Here is a 20,047-nt window from a genome sequence, read left to right as displayed (position 1 = left end):
ATAGTTAAAAGTGATAAATTGTAGTGTCTTTCTAATAATGATTATAAGTTGGTTAATAAGGTTAAATAAATATCAAACCTAAAATCTAATCATAAATAAACTAAATTTTAATTTTAAAATAATATCTTTACTTCTACTTATAAAATTATGTCTTTAACTTTTAACATATTATCATTAATTTATTACAAATTTTGAACAGTTTGGACAAAATACTTAAATTGTTAATTTAAATATAACATTAAGTGTCAACTTAAATATAAATTTCAGTTCGACTTAAAAACCAAACAATATTTCGTAATTAGTTAAAAGTGATAAATTGTAGTGATAAATGCAAAAACTAAATTGTAAACTCAATTTAACTAAAATATTTCCAAAAGATATTTTTATAATCATTAAAAGTTTTCAAATATGTAGCTCAAAATAACTTACAATAACAATAGTTAAAAATAACTCTATATAAATGATTATATTTTTACCTTTTAAATCAAAAAACAATGTTTGATGTTTTAAGTAATTATAATGATTGAAATTAAAACGTCAAGCAAATAAAATTTAAAAAATTAATTAACAATAACAACAACTATAAATAACATTAAACCATATATTATATCTAGTTTTATTCATGTGTAATTCACGGGTAAAATTCATTGAAACGATTGAGATTATGCAGTTATAATAGATGTATATATTATCATATAATTCAAAATAATCAATGTATTATATCAATTTAGTATACGAATTATTATATCAAATTTAACAATAATGTTATTGTTATATTTAAAAAAAACATATATTTGTAAAGACTTCAACTATATAGGTATTTCTGCGCAACGCGCGGACATTCAACTAGTATACTTATAAAGGAAGCATTTTTCCTTTTACCACATTCATTTGAAACTCCCATGATTTTTTAATTTCTTTCTAATAATGATTATAAGTTGGTTAATAAAGTTAAATAAATATCAAACCTAAAGTGTAATCATATATAAACTAGATTTCAATATTAAATAAATATATTTACTTCTACTTATAAAGTTATTTTTTTAACTTTTAACATATTATACTTGATTTATTAGTTTTAATATGTTGTTATATCTAAACCATTATCATTTTAAAGCGACAATTTTTGAACGATTTGTATAAAATACTTAAATTGTTAATTTCAATATAACATTACAGGGTTAACTTAAATATAAATTTTAGTTCAACTTAAACAACCCAAAGAATATTTTGTAAATACTTAAAGTGATAAATTGTAGTTTCTTTCTAATAATGATTATAAGTTAGTTAATAAGGCTAAATAAATATCAAGCCTAAAGTGTAATCATAAATAAACTAAATTTTAATATTAAAATAATATATTTACTTCTAATAATGATTATAAGTTTATCTTTACTTTTACTTATAAAGTTATGTCTTTAATTTTTAACATATTATACATAATTTATTAGTTTTAAATTGTTGTTATATGTAAAACATTTTCATTTTAAAGCTACAACTTTTGATCAGTTTGGATAGATACTTAAATTGTTAATTTAAATATAGGGTCAACTTAAATATAAATTTTAATTCGACTTAAACAACCTAAAGAATAGTTTGTAAAAAGTTAAAAGTGATAAATTGTAGTGTCTTTCTAATAATGATTATAAGTTGGTTAATAAGGTTAAATAAATAGCAAACCTAAAATATAATAATAAATAAACTAAATGTCAATATTAAAATAATATATCTACTTCTATTTACAAAGTTATGTTTTTAACTTTTAACATATTATACTTAATTTAGTAAATTTAATATGTTGTTGTATGTAAACAATTATCAGTTTAAAGCTACAACGTTTGAACAGTTTGGATAAAATACTTAAATTGTTAATTAAAAACATCACATGATCAACTTAAATATAAATTTCAGTGCCAGTTAAAAAGCCCAAAGAATATTTTGCGAATAATTAAAAGTAATAAATTGTAATGCTAAATGCAAAAACTAAATTGTAATTTCAGTTTAACTAAAATATTTCCTAAAGATATTTTTATAATCTTTAAAAGTTTTCAAATAAGTAGCTTAAAATAACTTACAATAACAATAGTTAAAAATAACTATATATAAATGATTATATTGTTACCTTAAATACGAAAAACAATGTTTGATTTTTAAATAATTTCAATGATAGAAATTAAAACGTTAAGAAAATAAATTTTTAAAATTTAATTAACAATAAAAACTATAAATAACATTAAACCATATATTATATTAAAATTTTTTCATTAGAAACCGGCGAGTAAAGGTCGTTCAAACGGTTGAGATTATGTAGTTTAATAGATGTATATATTACTATATAATTCAAAATAATGAATATATTATATCAATTTAGTATACAAATTAGTATATCAAATTTAACAACAACGTTATTGTTATATTTCAGAAAAAACATATTTGTAAAGATTTCAACTATATAGATGTTTCTGCGCAACGTGCGAGAATTCGCCTAGTATACTTATAAAAGAGGCATTTTTACTTACACCACATGCATTTGAAACCTCCATGACTTTTCAATTTCTTTCTAATAATTATTATAAATTGGTTAATAGTGTTTAATTAATGCAAAACCTAAATTCTAATAATAAATTAACTAAATTATATTATTAAAATATCATATTTTACTTCTATTCACACAACTACGAAGTGATGTTACTGTTGCTTTATCTTGGATCGAGAAAAATACTCATTGCGTGTATATGTGGAAGATTAGGATGATGTTGCTTCAATTTTGTGCTTTACATGTGACAATTATATATTGGGTATCAGTTCAAATTTGAATTTCACGTCAGTTATAGAAGAAGGCTTGGCGGTTCAGTTCAATCTTTCTGGTCTCCTGAATTCACGTAAGAACCCTAACCCTATTTTTCTGATCGTCTAAAAAATTCTCTTCTCGATCATCATGTCCACTGCTAATACTATTATTGATCACTTCAATACAACTGACGACGAGGTTTCTGTTCCTCATATGAAGATTCAATCGAACAAAGTTTGGTTTAATCCAACATTGCGTACACTGAAGAGTTGAAGATGCTCGTTCAATGTTTGAACGACTCAGTTCTTGCTCATGCTTTGACGTCTTCTTTTTCAATTCCGATGACTTCTATATCGCTTGCATGTTCTAAAGCAGTTTACAACAAGCCAAATGAAGTTGTTACGTTTCAGATGGAATCCAAAGGCAACAAACGATTACTAAAGAAACAATTTGCACATAATCTTTAATTGGAATCTGAGGGTTCATTTGATGTTACTTCGTCTGAATAGGTACTTTATTTGTTTAATGAAATGGGATATAATCCTCCAATTTCTCTAATTAGCAACTTTAAGAAGTCCAATCTTCCAATTATGTGGAATTTTTTCTTTGACGTTACTCTTTGTTGTTTGACTAGAAGGAGTTATGGACTTGATACAAAAAAACTTCAATTTTCATTTCTGTCATGGCTGGTTTGTATTATGAAATGAAGGTTGATTATTCATCTTTATTGTGGGAAGAGTTTACATCATATGTAACGCATTCAAAGAAGTCTATTGAGATTGCTAGTGCTTGTTTTTTGAGCCTAATTTTACATGAAGGATACAATCAAGCCTAATTTTAGATGTGACTTTCTGGAGAAGTATTACGAAAAAGAACCTCTGGAAAACCCTTAGAAGAGGAGGAAATGATTGGAGCTCAAGAGTTGAAGAGATCTAGAAGAAAACATCATCAATTCATTCGGTTTGATCATGTCACTTTTCCATGAGCTTGTGTGTTTGATTTTAAATATGAGCAGCTAAACTTCTTTACTTTCGTTTAGTTAGATGAAACCCTAATAACTATGGTTTAGTTTATTAGTTTATGGATTTATAAAAGTTGGTTTGGAAATTGTGTTTGATTAACTTACCTAGCATATTAAAGTGTTTCTCTTTGTTGCTTTAATTCAAGTTAAGTGTAGCTTAGTGACCATTAAATTACATGAACTTGTTTACCTAGTGATTTAGTGACCATTAAATTGCTAGAGCTAGGATTGACCACATCTTAGTTAAGTGATAAAAGTAACAATTTAAATGTGTTAGAGAACATAATTGTGACCATAATTGTGTTTAACAAATCTTACATAGCTCAATTATAATTAATTACTAATTTTGTGTTTGCTTGTGTAGGACCTTACAAATTAGTACATGAATTGGTGAAAATATTAGTAGATTTGACCAAATTTCTAATTATATATAAATTGGTAACCAACTTTATTAATCCATAAATAAGAGCTAACCAAAGGAAAAATGTGGACTTGAAACTAAACGAAAGTGTTTTTAATATATTGATTACAACCGTTTTTGTTGAGTGTTTAAGTTTGTCTGAACTTGAAACATCAGATAAAACCCTTTTAAATTATTGTTTGATTTTAGATTAATTTAGAGTAATTATTTTAGTTAATTAAATTTGTTCCCTGTGTTCGACCCCAACTTACTTTACTACACTACAATCCGACTAGGTACCCTGCCTAGGTGCATTTTAGCTAGTTAAGTTTGTTAGGTTATAAATTTAAAACTAGTGGATAATTTTTAACACATCAAATTTTTGGCGCCGTTGCCCGGGGAACGGCTAATTAGTTTAAAATTTTATTTGCTTTAAGTTAAGAGATCCTTTTTGTGGGGTAAAACTTGCGAAAAGTTAAATTTTTGCATTAGTTTTTACTTCAGACTGAACTCAGGACGTAGACCTTAAGTCCACGACGCGAACTCAGTGGTTTCACGTTTTTGTTTCTCGTTTTGGTTTAGATTTATTTGTTGCGACAGCACGACGTGGTGCCCTTTACCACGTCATGGTGATCAGTCAGTTTGGATTTTTATTTCGCTTTTGTTCAGTTTTACGTTTTATTTTTGTTTTTCTTGCAGTAGTTCATGACCAGTGGATCCAACACACCTTTGATAGCACCGCTTGAAGATCCACAGTCAGCCCTTCACAAAAAGACAGATAAGAACGTAGGAGAAAACCAACCACCAAAGAAGTCGCCTTTCAAATACCTTAAATCATTTTTTGGAAAGAAGAAAGGGAAAAAAGTGGGAGAATCAAGCAATCAAAAGAAGGACGAAAACAAGATTGAAAGTTTTGAGCAAAATCCTAATCTTCACGAATCTGAATACGAGTTCGAAACCGAATTCGAATTCAAAACAAGTGAACCCGAAGATGAGCCAAAGAACGAGATGGCCAACATTGCTGATATGTCCATGGAGGCATATAAGAAGAGAATCCGAGAGGACACTGGTCCCAGTCTAGTGCAGCCCGTGATTCCAGCCACTGCCACATTCGAGCTGAAGGGACACATTCTGTCCGCACTAAAAGAAGTACCATTTTCTGGGAAGGATCATGAGGATGCTTATAAGCACCTAGATGAAGTCCATGACATTGCTAACTACTTTAATATCCCGAATGTTCCAAGGGAGACGGTGCTCTTGAGAATGCTTCCCGTTACTTTCAAGGGAGCCGCTAAGGATTGGCTAAAGGCACTACCACCAGATGCAATTACTACATGGGCACTAATGCGGGAGAAATTTTTTGAACACTTTTTCCCACCTTCCAAAGTTGCTAAACTCAAGAAAGCCATAGAAAATTTCGAGCAACAACCGGGGGAGTCATTATACGAAGCATGGGAACGTTACAAGCGATTGATAAGGAATTGCCCCCAAAATGACTTGAATGAGCAACAAGAAGTGTCTATCTTTTATGATGGGGTTAATGTCATGACAAGGCAACTCCTTGATTCTCAAGGACCATTGACTAAGAAAAATCCGACTGAAATCAAGGAATTAATTGAAGAATTTTCCAAGCATTCTCATGAATACCATAATCCTAGACATGATGGGGCGAAGGGAATTGGTAGTGGAACGTCAGAAGATATGGCAGTTGTGTTAGCCATGCTAAACACTACGGACCGAAGGATGACAAAGATGGACCAATCAATTCATGCTATAAGAGTTGGTTGCGAAAGATGCAATGGTCCATACTTGACCAAAGATTGCCACTTGGAAGATAATGGGAATAAGAAGGTGCAAGTTTGCTAGTCGAGTGGAGATAAATATGATGAAGATTGGAGGAAGCCAAAGAAATAGTGGTTGCCGTATGAAGAATATAAGAAGCAAAAAGAAGAAAAATATAGACAGACTGACCGAGGCTTCTACCAAAAGGAGCAACCACCACTTGAAAAGAAGGTTGGTCTTGAGTCCATGCTAGCACGATTCATGGAGGCTTCGGAGAAAAGACACGATGAGACAGATGCGGTGATAAGGGACCAGCAAGCTTTGGTTAGAAATCACCAAGCATCGATCCAAAATATTGAAGCCCAACTTGGTCAACTAACCACTTTGGTAAATGAAAGATTGTCTCCACAAATTCCCGAGAAAAAGCCTCAATCACATGTTATGGTTGTCGAAACTGAAGAGGATACCATCTCTGAGTTCCTTGAAGCACTATAAGTCGATCCACATTCGTCCGGACCAAAGCCAAAGAAGTCAAAAATAGAAGAAAAGAATATTGCTGAAACTTCGAATCCACGACGTGGAGATTCAATCTCCACGATGTGGGGTGGGTCAGAACAGAAAAATCTTAGTAATGTTCAAACTTATCATCCTCCTTTACAATTTCCATCTCGAGCTCATATTCACCCACTAAAGCAGGAACACTTGAAATTTATGAAGCAAGTGAAGGGTATTTCAATAAATACCCCTTTTATTGAAGCATTGTCTCAAATTCCTGAATATGCTAAGTTCTTGTGAGATCTACTAGACACTCGCCAACAATTAGAAAAGAATAACAAGGTGATACTTAGTGAGCAAAGTTCTAAAGTAATATTGGGAGAGTTACCAAAGAAAATGGGAGATCCTGGACGCCTCACTCTTCCGTGTGAATTTGGAAATAATACAAAGACTTATGCTTTAGCCGATTCTGGAGCTAGCATAAATCTAATGCCTTTTTCGTTCTATTAAAAGCTAAATCTTCCAGATTTGAATGCTACAAGAATGACAATTCACATGGCTAACCGTTCAGTGACACATCCAAGAGGCATCATGGATGATATTTTGGTAAAAATTGGGAAATTTGTCTTTCCAATTGACTTTTTTGTTTTGGATATGAAGGAAGATGCTAATGTCCCAATCATTCTTGGTCACCCTTTATTAAATACTGCTAGAGCCTTGGTTGACATTCACGAGTCCAAACTTACTTTGAGAGTTGGAGATGATGAAGTTACCTTTGGAGTGGAAGATGGTTTTCCAAGAAATGATGCTCAAGGTGAAGTCTTCAACATTGATGAAGAAACTAAACTTTAAGAATTGGAGAAGTTAATGGAAGAAGAACGCAAGTCAATCCAACAAGTTAAACATACAAAGCCAAGAGCATCAGTTCCAACGGTCCTTGAAGTAGTTGCTTATAAAACTCCGAGATCTTGGGTAAGCAAGGAGAGTGAAGAAGAATTAATCTCTAGTGACGATGATGAAGTTACTTCGGAATTTAAACCACTAATCGTGGATGAGAAATTTGAATCAATAGAGTTGAAAAATGAAGAAGGAGCAAAACCTCAACTTGTGGTAAATAAGGGAGTAAAAAGAAAGCTCGACGAGGGTGATGTGAAAGGTAAGAAAGAAAATTATAAAAAAGCTTATCTTAAAAGAGTTCAAGCTTACAAAAGAAGGTGGAAGGAGCAAAAGATACAAATGGTGATGGATACTCTGACAAATTAAACGTGAAGCGGCACGGAGTCCGGCTCATGACTCCAAAAAAAGAAGCGCTTATCGGGAGGCAACCCGAGCTCGATTTGAAATTCTTTTCGTTTTTGCATTTTTCGTTTTTGCATTTTTAGTTTTTGCATTTTTAGTTTATTTTCAGGATAATAATCATCTAAGTCATCTTAACGTTAAAAAAGGCAGAAATCTAGTGTGGGGTTCATAAAAACTGTTTGAAAGAATTTTTAGAAACAAAATTGAAGTGTTAAAAAATTGATTTTTTTTTTCATTTTAGCGACACCACGTTGTGGCCCAACAGCCACTTCGTGGTATTCTCATATGGCCCGATGATTCTAAGCCCAAAGGACAAGCCCACGACGTGGACTTGAACCTACGACGTGGACTTTAAAAAGTCACCGGGGGGGGGGGGGGGGGGGGGGGGCAGTCTAGGATAGTTCACTTTTGACCAACCCCATATGTTAACACACGCATTGACGAAAAACGAGCAACCCCACACCCGGTTTTTGCATTTTACTTCCACAATTTCTGGCTTTATTTGTTTTCTAACTACATTTGGTAAGTTTTACATTCAATAATCTTGTTAATTTCCCATCATTTTATGCATTTAGTGGTTAGGGTTTTTCTTAGAGTTGAAATACCCAAAATTGAGTCGTTTGATTGATAATTTTCCACTGCATGTGTAATGTAAGACCTTAGATTGACGAAATTAACAAACCCCAAGTGCTATTGTTGGTTAGTTTTGACCTTACTTAGAACGATCTGGATTCACGACACGAACCCGTTCCACGACGTGGACTTGAAACCCACGACGTGGATTCTGGGCGATCAGTTTTCTGTTTTGCCTTACATTTTAATCTTTTGGTGGTTTTGGTTTGTTTTGTCTGCTATTGGTTATTTCAGGAAAAAAATGGGTCCTCAAAGGGCAGTTCCTCAAGCACAAGATCCTATTGATGTATCAAGTATTCACCCGCTCTACCGGTTTCCTCAAAACCTCTCTCATGCTATGCTAAATAATTATGAGAATCGGTTGGGGTGGTTGTACAACCACGAGTTCGGGATTGCTCCTATTGTGGATTGGGCATGGTTACGCGGGGTAGGGATGGTTTTGGAGTTGGAAAGGTTTGGTCAAAATGTTTTTGGGAGATGGATTTTCGTTCACATGCAACGGTTGGAGGAATCTCTTTGCTATTCAAGAACCCGTTTATCGGGAGTTATCGATTGAGTTTTTCGCTACCGTAAATTTTGAAGACAAGACCACCGATCATAACTACAATCGGGCGCTTGCTTTTTCGTTTGGGGGTGTGTACCGCAAGTGTAGCCTCAGGGAGTTTGCATGGCGGATGGGACTTTACACCGAGGAGGAAACACAATCACCATATTTTGTGTTATTTTTACAAGGTTGTGTTCGGGGTTTCACCTCGGGGGTTATTGATGTCGAGTTTTGGAGAATCATTTCTAATCACGGGTATAATTCTCGTGATGCATGTGAAGGACAAATCTGGAATCCTGTTTACCGGTTTCTGCATCGCCTCATTACTTTCTCAATCAATCATAAGAATCACGGGGATAAGGTGCCTATTCAAATTTTGTTTCATTTGTGGAGCATAATTACACCCGGGGTTTTTTTGTGACATCCCTTATATGCTTGCACGGTTCATGGGGAGGAAGGGGGCTAATTCTAGACCCGGTAGACCTATTACGGGTGGACACTTAGTCACTCGACTCGCCCGGTCCTATGGTATCTTGAGTCCTAATTTTATTAGGAATCTCACGCGCTTTCCGAACAATGAATTGACTATCCAAGTTTTGAGTGTAATGCGGGTCGTGGTGAATACGATAGGAGGTTTTGTTATACCTCCAGAAGACGTTTATCAACCCATGGAGGAACAAGGGGAACAACCTAGGCAACGAGGGAGGCACAATGTTAGAGCCTGCGGAGAGAGAGAGGCCAACCGCAGCAACCACCTCAAAAATTTGAGGATGGGATACCGACCGATCCATTTCAGAGTCGGGTGGGTTTGTATTTGGATAATCTTCATGGAGGTGTTAACTACAACACCCAAGTGCTCGACGAATTATGTACACATATGAATATGGAGCGACCTCCCACAATACCACCTCATTGCCCATACATTCCAACATGGGAAGAGTTATGGATGAGACAAGGAGACAGAGCAGGAACAAGTGGAGCTCAAGGCGATGACGATGATTATTAGTTTTTATTTTTAGTTTTTATTTGGTTTTTGAAGTTTGTTTGTTTTTATTATGTTTTAGACTTGTACCCAAATGATGGATGGTTATTTCCTGTTCTTCTCTATAACTTGTTTTTTTGCAAATTTCATGAGTTTTCGTGAGCGGGATGTTAAGAGTTAGAGATAGGAGTTTTCAAGAGAAGCCGTGTCATTTAGATTTATGATTCAAGACCGACTTTCTTTGATAAGTGTGGGGGTTATATTCATTAAGAGAAACAAGTTGAATCAATGAGGGAAGAGTTACGAAGTTTAAGAGTTTTGATAGTGTCTAAAAGTTATTTAATCAAGTTACATCTAACTTGATTCACAGATTATAAAAATTGTGACGCCCAGTTTACACGATGTGGACATTAACTCCACATCGTGAAGTCAGTATAAATCACGATTTTAGAAAAGGTTTTTACTCGACAACACGTCGTGTACTCATACACCACGACGTGGAATGAAGAAGTTCGAATATTTTTCTCTACACCATGCAATGTGACGTACGCTTTCCCACATTGCTCTTTTATGTTTTGAAGATTTTCTACACTACATTTGTTGAAGATTAAAGTCTCGAATTCATGTTTTGCCGGCACATTTCAATATCTCACTTGTTAAAGATCCAAGTTCCATTCTCCATAATTGAAGATGTCAAAGTTCAAGATGTTCAAGTTTTCCACAAGTCTCAGAGTTCGATATCGTCACTACTATCGTAGGGGAGTCTGTTCCTTTTTCTCCTTTTCTTGTTTTTAATTTATTTTATTGCATACAATGAGGGCATTGTATGTAATAAGTGTGGGGTAGGAGGTCGAAAAAGTAAATTGTTAGAAAATTTAAAATTTAAAATTTTGAAAAATTTAGAAATAGATTTGAAATAATAATCTAAAAATTGAATCTAGTAATAATTTAAAAACTTAAGTTGCTAGTGTTGCGTGGGATGATCCAATGCGAGCTCAAATGTTTAATTGAGCCAATATATGTTATAGTATATTTGTGGCTTCTCATTTCTAGTGAAAAGTCATGAGATATGAAAGGTAATATGGTAGTTTATATGGCATAATAAGTTTTGCAGCCTGTACTTGAAATCTATCCAGGAGAGCTTATGTAGTCATTGCACTTAGACTAATATCTCTAACCAATAAAGGTTGAAGTTAAGCTCCCTTTCTTAATCATGTAGGATTTTAGCAAAAAAAAGTGAGAAATTAAAAAAAAAAAAAAAGAGAGAGAGAGAGAGAGAGAGAGAAATTACAAAAGAGTTGTAAGAATTTTGGAGCTATCAAGTATGAAGATCAAAAGATCAAAAATTCTGAAGAATCAAAAAGTTGAAGATACCAAAAATCAAACAAAAAGGTGCTGAATTCAAAGAAATCAAAGATCAAATATCAAAGAAGTGAAGAATTTCAAAGAGCTCCATTGTGGTATCAAAAGTTGTAATTTCTAGATTATGTGTGTTTGGGAAGCTTAACAAAAATACCTTGAGGTTAAGAAAGATTTCTGAGGATTGATTCGGAGGGTTGTTAAAATGGGTGTCGTATAAGCTAAGGGGTGAAGGTTCATAAGGATTGTGAGTATTTACGATTGGGGAAGTTTTTAGGAACCTTAGACACAAATATGCGCATTAAGGTATTGGTATAATGGTTGAGTTCAAAATGGATTGTCTTATGTGATATTGGTGATGAAAGTTAGACTTAAAAAATTAGTTTTACTTGGGGGCAAGCAAAAGATAAGTGTGAGGTATTTTGATATGTGCATATCTACATATATATTTTACATCATATCTTAATATTATTCGCTATATTTATGCTTATTATAGAACAAAAGGTACTTATTATGTTCAATATCTGTTATGAAGCGTAAAAGACATTCTCGGAAGCAATATGGAAGCTGGAAGCAGGAATGAAGAGCTTAGGCAAGAAGAAGACACAAAAAGAATGTTGTTGGACATCTTGAACCCATTAGTATTTTGGCCAAATATCATTACTCGTAACTCCGATTGACATGATTCAAAATGATCTGAAAACTAGACACAATTTCGAACAACTTTCATGTTTTGAGAAAATGATGATTCTCGATAACAACGACGTGGTTATCCCAGCACGGCGTGGTGAATGGAATCTTTGGGATTCTTGACGCTGGCTTGGAGAATACGGGATAAACACAAGGACCACGACGTGGTGCCATTACCACGTCGTGGTGGCCAAATTTTAGGCAAGTATATATATCTGAACATTATGAAGAATTGGGGAACTTGGAGGTGACTTTCTCAAGAAGTATTACGAAAAAGAACCTCTGGAAAACCCTTAGAAGAGGAGGAAACGACTGGAGCTCAAGTGTTGAAGAGATCTAGAAGAAAACATCATCAATTCATTCGGTTTGATCATGTCACTTTTGATAGAGTATTATTTAGAATAAATAATCTTAACTTCAGTTATAGTATATGTCACAAGGTTTCCGTACATATAAAGAACGCCAAAATCCGATTTATAACGAAGAAGTTATGACCTGTCGAAGTTTCGCGACATAACCGACACGACACCGAGAATCGTAAAAAGTGAGTTTACAATAAAGTAATTTTTAGCCTTAGTGACCTAAAAAATTTGTAGAGTACGTCTCCGCCTACGTGTGGATATAAAGAACGTCAAAAACGGAGCTCGTATGCAAAAGTTATGACCTTCCGAAGATGTAGCTGTCTGAGGGCGTGGCAGGTGGCAGAAACCCTAGCCGCCTCAAGTCCACGACATGAACATTAAAGTCCACGACGTGAAATTAGTCAAGGACACTAACTGAGGCTAGAAAAACACGTTCTAAGTCTACGAGAGTGATATGTTAAGATTCCACGACGTGGACATAAAGGCCACGACGTGGAAATGTCATCTGCCACCTTTTAAAGCTAGAACGCAGATGGCAAGCCTACGAAGTGATTCAGCCATCTCCACAACATGAACATGTCATCTACATGACGTGGACTTGCCCAGAATACCCTATAAATAGCAAGTTCAACCCTAACCATTCTTACACCAAATTCTTTTCTCTCTCTCTTGTTTGCTGAACGCGTTCCGTGTCCCGAGCCAGACGATCACGAACCGCTGACCATTTCTAGTTAGATTCTATCAACTCACGCAACTAAGGTGACTGCATAGTTACTTTCATCTTACACATAGATATGAATATTTAATATAAATTACGCGTTATGTGTGCATATTATTTGTGTTTATGATATCTATGCTAGATGAACAAAATGTATATGTTTTATTCAATTTAAACTGTATATGTATTTTCTACCTATAAATTACAATGTGTAAAGATGGGTAGACGAAAGATAATATAGATCATGAGAAATGAAAGATGAGGATGAGAGGTGAAAAATGATGATAAGCCTTGACCCATGCGTTGGCCCCGTCATCTTGCAGAGTATGGATGACAACCACGGACTATTCTAGACGGTCTGGTGGAACACTAGCAGGCTCGTAACCTGTAGGTGTTATGAATGATACGTTCACCCATTGTACTCTAAAAACCCACTGACATGTATTGCGAGTGGACTCTAGAAAATTATATTGTCAATAACTGAGATAAACCCTAGCAACTGTAGACTTAGCGCCTGTTGGATGAACCCCGACAACTATGAACTTAGTGCCTGTTATATAAACCCTGGCAACGATGGACTTCGTACCTATTCCTTAGGACAATCCTTAGGAATAAATAATGAGGAATAGATGATTTATAGGGAAGATACTTAAGAATAAAGAAGATAATGGGGATGGGTAATTGGGTTAATTGTTTGATGATGAAACATAATAACCTTATTATTGTGGGTTGAAAACCCTATGTACTCACCAGGTTTCCCAACCTGACCCACTCAGCTTATTTGTATCACATATATCGATACGAAGCTACACTACACTGAGAGATTAAAATAAATGTAGATCACTAGTGTAAATAAAAGTAAGGTCTGTTTATATTTATGTTTCTGTATTGACGATGACATCCCAATGTTTTAAAATGAATAAAATACATTTCTTCGGAAATGTTTTCATAATGTATTTATCATGTTTTTCTAGGAAAAAATTCCGCAATATATTTTTTTTAAAGATATACTCTGATTTTGAAATAAAGCATAAACAAATCGGTCTTTTCTGGCCGTGAAATTGGGGGATATCACAGTTGGTATCAGAGTATTAGTTTAAGCAAACTAGAAATTTTAGGAAATTTATAGACTTAAACTTAGAATGCTAAGTGATGATCGTGAGGAGTGTGACTATTATATTTTAGGTAGTACACCTGAATTGACACAAGCACTAGCTTACTTTAGGATTAGATGCCTAAATTGCTTTTGTGTGCTAAACGATTTATGTTATAGCCTTATGTGCTTTATGATGCTATTATTTGATCGGATCCATGGTCTATTGCCGACCGGATCTAGAAAAAAAATTATGTTCAGATTTCTAAATGTTTAATTACGATATTAGAACTGTCATGTAACTTTTCGGAATGATAAGAAGATTTATACGTCTGATTCCCTTATCTAAATTCTCGTCACTACACACCGAACGTCTAAATTTGGCGTATAGATCGACATGGTGAGTACTCAAAGCGGATTCAGAAACGGTAACCCGCAGCCTGAGCCACAAGTGATTGAGCGTGCACCGGAAGTAACAGCTGCACCCGAGCCAATCACGATGGCAAGAGTACAACAAATGATGCAGATGATGTTGGATCATCAGATGGAAGAGACAAGGCATTTACTTCAACAAAATAAGGACGAACTTACTGTGCCAGTACGCCAAGCACCTACTCTTGAGGCAACCATCTGGGCTGCTAAGTCTATTGATGAAATAATCAAAGACAAAGCTGCCAACAAGGTTGAAGTTGGAAAGAAGAGGAAATTTGAAGGACCTTCAAGGTCCAACAAGTGCAACATGTTCTCAAAGTCTGGCAAAGGAGGCGATAAGGAAAAATGGTGTAAGAAGTGCAAAAATAAACACTCTGGAAGGGAGGTGACTTGCTTCAAATGTGGAAGGACTAGGCATTACGCCAATGAGTGTACATTTAGCAAGAAGGTGTGTTACGGATGTAGGGAAGAAGGGCATTTATCTAGGGACTGCCCGAAGAAAAATGAAGCAACAAGAGCGAATGCACCTCTGAAGCCAAAAAGCATCTCAGATAATCCTTGACGAAGCAGGTGACAACGCAAGGAATCAGGAGTGAGGATTTTATATATGAAGATCAAGATATGAAGTAGCCATGTAGATAGTACCACGTGGTGTAGCATATTAGAGGCATAGTATAAGGTAAACTTGAACGTCTATGTAATCGTTTCAAGAAATAATAATAATAATAATAACCTTGGTTATGTTATCTGATGTGTTAAATGACTATGTGAAATTCTTGTATAGCGACTTGGAGGACTGCAAGAAAATACTTAGGACGAGTATGAGTAGGTGTGAATGGTAGTAGAGGTCTATACTATCGGAAGCACAAGACTCGCACTTGGATCAGGGAAAGTCACAAGGTTACCAAGGCACTAGTAATTCATTCTGTTTTGTTCATGTATGTCGTTACCATTGTTTCGGTAATGACTAAGAATATGATTGTTTTTCCGACCCTAGTGGTCATATCAAATCGAGTCCGACTAAGACGAGTATGTTACGTGGTTTAGAAAACCAAGATCAATGTAGCATCCGACTTAAGCCAGAAGATTGAAGTGAAAGATAATCGAAGCGAGCAATAGAAGTATCGCGATCGTTGTTAAAGAAAGAAGCTTGTAGCTAGAAGTGATACATGCTAGAAAGTGATTATATCACATTAGAACATGAAGGAAGGTATATTCCATTATGGAGATTGACTCTAAAAGACCTGAGTCTAAGCGTTGCATCATACGATGAGAGGTCATCAGAACATGACCCATCGGCCTGTTACGATAAATGAAGGAAAGAAATTATCTTATGTCTTTTAAGAAGAAGAAGGAGTCTTCAATAAGGATTTTGTAACTCGAAGGTTACGATTGAAAGTCCAACGCGATATAGAGAGCAGGTGCAAGATTGAGCATTGCCTGCAGTCAAGAAATCCAAGAGTTAGATACTCATTCGAAGGAACATAGAAGTTACGGTTATTACCTAGGATGAAAAGATAATGCATGGAGTAATTATACAAGCCCTGTTTTGTTGATGATTCCGGGACGTAATCATCCTAAGGGGGAGATAATTGTAACGCCCACAGATTCGGGCTAGTCAATTTAGAGATGATAAGCGTCAAAAATGACGTTTTGATAAAGGATTATTTAGAATAAATAATATTAACTAAGTTGTAGTATATGTCACAAGGTTTCCGTACATATAAAGAACGCCGAAATCCGAGTTATAATGAAGAAGTTATGACACGTCGAAGTTTCGTGACAAAACCGACTCGACACCGGGAGAGATTAAAAGAAATGTAGATCACTAGTGTAAATAAAAGTAAGGTCTGTTTATATTTATGTTTCTGTATTGACGATGACATCCTAATGTTTTAAAATGAATAAAATACATTTCTTCAGAAATGCTTTGATAATGTATTTATCATGTTTTTCTGGGAACAAATTCCGCAATATATTTCTTTAAAAGTATACTCTGATTTTGAGATAAAGAATAAACAAATCGGTCTTTTCTGGCCGTGAAATTGGGGGATGTCACACTACCATAGTTCCTGTTTATTATGCTTCTTTTGACAATATCATGTAGCAACCAATTATTAAGTTGTTCTTTTCTCAATCCCTTGATCGGGATATGATGAAAGTTGAAGAAGATGAACATATTGAGTTTGCGAGTTGAAGCTTGATTCAGAAGAAGAAGATGTAGAAGATCATGCTATCATGTATGGCAAGCAATATAAGATCCTTAATTCAAAGTTGAATACGATTCTTCAGTTCTTGAATGAATCGTCTGATTTTCAACGTATTCTGTGAGTAAAGAAGATGTTGTGTTTTTGTTGAAAGGCCAAGAAACAAAGACGAAGAATCTTATTGATGGTGCATTTTTACAGTTGGAGACTCGTTTGGCCGACATGGCTTATTATACGTCTGATCTTAAAGAAGTTCAAAATGTTGCTCGGGAGAGAAATGAATTTTTTGAGAAGATGGTAAACTCTTCAAAAGAGTCTATTGAGTTGAAGATTAAAGATTTGGTTGATTTGGTCTCAAAAGAAGTTACAAAGCTTGATAAGTTCTTTTTGGGAATTCAACAGAATGTTGATGTTGTTTTTGGAGCAACAAGAACATTAATCGAAGACATTCGTGCTTTTAATAAAGCTTAAGATCTAGAGTGGAAGTTAAAGAAAGAATGTGATGGGAATGTTTTTACAAACATTAAGAACTCTCTTACACATTTTCATGATCGCCTATCGAAGTTCGATATTCCATCAACAACTTCGATTTCTCAGGATGCAAATCTCTTTTGTACTTTCTTCATTGGAATCATGTTTTAAAACTCAACTTGCTCCAATCTTGGATCTTGTTCTTCGATTACCTACTAATGCTGCACGCCCATTAATGCTTGTGTCACAAGGGGTAGATAAGGGTGGTTCATCAAAAGATGGAGGTGAACACAAGGGAAAAGTAGTTAGGAAGGTGATTTCCACACAAATTCCAGTTTCAATTCCAATGAAACCTATTATGACAAGTTCAACAACAAAAGCAACTCCTACTATTAAAGTTGACATGTCAAAGCTTCAATCGAAGAAGGGGATGAACATAAAAGAAGGAGGATCATGTTCTTAGATTATTAAACATGTTGCAACCTCAGAACCAAAAGGAAAAGGAAAAGGTGTTCTAGTGGAGCCTTCTGAATAAGAGAAAAAGAGACTTCAATAGCTTGAAATAGATGGAATGAAGCAGCTTAACAAAATTATGAGAATGATAGCAAATGACCCACCTGGTCTTGACAAGGGATATCCAAATAAGGTGTGGTGTTATGAAACAATTGAGACTGCGGCTTATGGCGAAGTTGATGCATTTGATAAAAGACCTAAGATAAACTATGACATCGAAGAGTAAGATTTTAATCAATTGAACTTTCCGTTCAATCATTCGATGTTCACAGTTTCTCAGTTCAAGCTTGCTGAGAATTTTCATGTTACTAAAGAATTCAAAAGTATGAAGATTCGATTTCATGCTGTTCTTGGAAAGAAAAAAGAAGATGCTTGGTCATTGGTGAAAATTGTTAAACTTATATTGATAACTCCTGATGTTATGTTCGAAGGAGTCATTCAAAACTATTGATATAAAGTTGTTAGAGCTAACAATTCTCTTTTTGACTTCACCATTGCTAACTTTCCCTCGATGAATTTGAATGAACTCATCACCATTACGAAGATTATGGGAGATTTAAATAATAATCAAGTTCAAGATAATGCTTCGTACATCATTAGGTATAGTCACATCAAAAGCTTCTTAGACTGTTATTTTTCTCATTTAGCATTAACAAACTTTGGGTTCACTACTTCTTTCAAGAAAAAGCCAAAGATTTCCAAGTCATTGTATAAAGGGAAAATAAATATTGATGATTATGAAGATGGTGAAATCATCAATCAACCTCTAGGTGTTGTCTTTCAATGAAAGAACCTGTGGGGACGGAAAAAGAAATAATTCTTCCATACTGATGATAAAGAAAGATATTCAAATTAGAATCTTTTAAGTGTCTTACTCAGTATCAACAAATGCAAGAAGAACTCAAATGAAGATAGGGCAGAGATAAGGAAGATTATCATTTGGTACATGGAAATAAGAAGAGTTTTGTTGCAAGTGATAAAGACGCTACCCACAGTTTGAACATTTGATATTGATCACAAAGGGGGAGATTGTAGAGTCAAATATGTTGTGATATATCAAAGTCTTAGGTAGTAGTCGAAGTGTCAAATAGTTTGTCAATAGTCAAGGTCTTCATGACTTTGATATTGTATGTATTTTATCAGGTGCTTTTATAGCTTCTCTTTAACTATCGAAGTCCTGATATACTTTTTGTATCCGTCGAGTACACTATATATAATGTAGGTACCTAAGTCATTTGTAACTTTTACAACTTGTGCATCGTGCTTATTTTCTCTCACAAATGTACTTGTACTTTTTCTAGATAATATGATTTGAATCAAGATTTTATTTACATCTGGTGTTCATTTTAAATCTGATTTCATTTATGATTGATTTCTTAACAACTCGATCGTAAATATACTGAACAAAGCCCATGCGGAAATACTCTTACCGAACTCTGAAGTCGATCGACAGATCAACAATTTCCCATCTCAATCAAAGATAACTAACCCATACCGCGAGGTAATTATGTTCTCTATATCTGAGGCTCACCTTGAGTAGCTCAAACGCTCCTCTATTAAGATCCTTGGCGCTTCTACACGGAACTATTAACCACAATGAGTTCCTTGCCCATCAGATTCCTGGTGTGAGGACAATGCATGTGTCCATGAAGGTATAAAATTGACGGCAACTTGCGCTATACTTACGATCTGACCAATCCTTGAATCTCCCCTGCGACCAAGGAGGAAGGATCCTTGAGAGACGCAAAAATAAATCTTCCTAATCCATTAATTCTAGACTTCTAACTTTCAGATCTGATTCCTTTAATGTTTAATGGGTAAATTTCAACCTTTATCCCTTAAGAACCTCCCAGAAACGAAGATCTAAAGCCCTAGATCATAAGATATCCAAAACACACTTTTCTTCTTGCATTGAGTAAGGAAAGCTCTTGAATGCACTCCCTACTCCACCAAATGACTAAATCTGAACCCAACATCGAGAAAAAGCTCAAGAGTTCTCCAACTCTATGCAACAAGCCTCAAAGGGAACAAAAGTCATTAAAATGGAGCATACACCAAATACACATAGATCCAAAGAGAAAATGCAATAAAACTTGGAACTTTATGATCTACATGGTCCAGAAGGTAGGTGAAAGTTGAAATCTTCAATTGCCAAGCTTCAAGCAAAGGAATATTGTAGATACTTCTGACGCATAGTACCGAAACCACAAAATCAAAGTGGCCAAAGATCCTTAAGCAGACTACCTAGTTTAATT

At 34.6% G+C, this 20,047-nt stretch overlaps 1 non-coding gene across 1 annotated transcript; it reads right to left on the bottom strand.

The window, feature by feature from the left end:
- Positions 1–5,604: 5,604 nt before the first annotated feature.
- LOC145141728 (small nucleolar RNA R71) lies at positions 5,605–5,711 on the bottom strand. The gene has a single exon (XR_013722922.1). It is a non-coding gene; the product is annotated as a small nucleolar RNA R71 (small nucleolar RNA).
- Between the last annotated feature and the right edge of the window lie 14,336 nt (positions 5,712–20,047).

This window comes from Lactuca virosa, chromosome 9, assembly GCF_052849685.1.
Source record: "Lactuca virosa cultivar CGN04683 chromosome 9, Lactuca_virosa_CGN04683_v6, whole genome shotgun sequence".
Classification (NCBI taxonomy): Eukaryota; Viridiplantae; Streptophyta; class Magnoliopsida; order Asterales; family Asteraceae; genus Lactuca; species Lactuca virosa.
This window is presented reverse-complemented; position numbering and strand designations above follow the sequence as displayed.